At 45.3% G+C, this 1,543-nt stretch overlaps 1 pseudogene across 1 annotated transcript; it reads left to right on the forward strand.

The window, feature by feature from the left end:
- Nucleotides 1–673: 673 nt before the first annotated feature.
- LOC308632487 (ribosomal RNA processing protein 36 homolog) lies at nucleotides 674–1,543 on the forward strand (annotated as a pseudogene). The gene has a single exon. The product of its transcript is annotated as a ribosomal RNA processing protein 36 homolog (transcript).

Consider the following 1,543-nt stretch of genomic DNA (forward strand, 5'->3'; position numbering starts at 1 on the left):
GGCTCCACAAAGTTGGGGGCAGAAAAGTAGAAGATAATAAGGAAGTAGATAGTGGAAAAATTCAAAGCTTGAAGGCATACCATCCATGGGGCAGTGATATCTTTTATGTTTATTCATATGCTCAGGGACAAGCAAATGGACAAGAGGATTAAAAGATTTTCAGGAATTAGGGAAGACAGGGTAAGATTTTATATTCTATCTACCTTAAACTAAGATGAGTTAAACTATGCTGTGTAAAAAAAAAAAAAAAAAAAAAAAGACAAGAGGAGATATAGCTTCAGTGTCTTCCCATATGAGCTGGGTGCTTTAACTGGATGACTTCGTGCTCAGTAAGTGTTGGCCTTGTTTCTCCACTGAGAGCACATTGCACTCTAATTTTATGGGGAAAATAAGACTTTGAGTTCCATAGAAGACCATCAGAGCAATGTGAGTCTCTAGAAAGAAAGATATTTATTACTGCACCTTCTCCATTCTCCAGAATTATTTAAAAAAATGATGTTGTTCTTAAGCCACCTAGCCTAGGGGACTGTGTTGCAGTGAACTGTATTTTCTGATAGAGAAGTAGTACCCCTTCAATTTCATTGCACACTATTATTAAGAATCGAGTCACTGGAAGCAGCGCCATTTGTCCTCAGAAAGAGCGGGAGCGATGCAGGGAACCTGACCCCGCGAGGTGGCCGTGGTGCGGCATCCACGTGGGTCTCTGGAGGGCAGGGGCGAGGAGCTCAGAGCAGTGGCCCGTGACCTGTCGAGCGGTATAGCTGACATGTCATTTGAGGAACTGTTGAAATTGCAGAGCCAAGTGGGAACCAAGACATACAAACAATTGGTAGCTGGAAACAGCACTATGAAGCAATGTTCTAGACCACCTGTCCAAAATGCATGTGTTACAGATAAGCACAGGCCTCTGAAGATGTCAGCCAAGGTTCGAGTGCCATTTTTACGTCAGGTTGTTCCAGTCAGTAAAAAAGGTGGCCCGGGACCCCCGCTTTGATGATCTGTCAAGGGAATATAATCCTGAGGTGTTTGACAAAACATATTAATTCTTAAATGACATCCGAGCCAAAGAGAACGAGCTTGTGAAAAAACAGTTGAAGAAGCACCTTTCAGGGGAGGAGCATGAGAAACTGCAGCAGCTGCTTCAGCGAATGGAACAGCAAGAAATGGCACAGCAGGAGCTTCGCCCGGCCCTGAAGCAGGAGCAGCGGACTAAAGCCCAGCAGGGTCATCGACCATACTTCCTGAAGAAATCTAACAGCGTCAGTTGGTCCTAGCTGAGAAGTTCAAGGAGCTGAAGCGCAGCAAGAAGCTGGAGAGTTTCTTGAGTCGAAAGAGGTACCGAAATGCAGGCAAGGACAAGAGACATCTCCCTTTGAGCAGAGTATTGAAGAACTGTCATCTGTCTACCACTGCCCAGGGAGACAAGGATCTGTGGAGACATGGATCTCTGGGTTCATTCTCCTGGTTCTTTGCTGTTCAAGGGCGAGGAAAGATCACAGCCAATCTTGAACTCAGAAGATTAGGGCTCTTGGACTCCCCCTAG

This window comes from Spermophilus citellus (genome assembly GCF_964194105.1).
Source record: "Spermophilus citellus genome assembly, chromosome: 13".
NCBI lineage: Eukaryota > Metazoa > Chordata > Mammalia > Rodentia > Sciuridae > Spermophilus > Spermophilus citellus.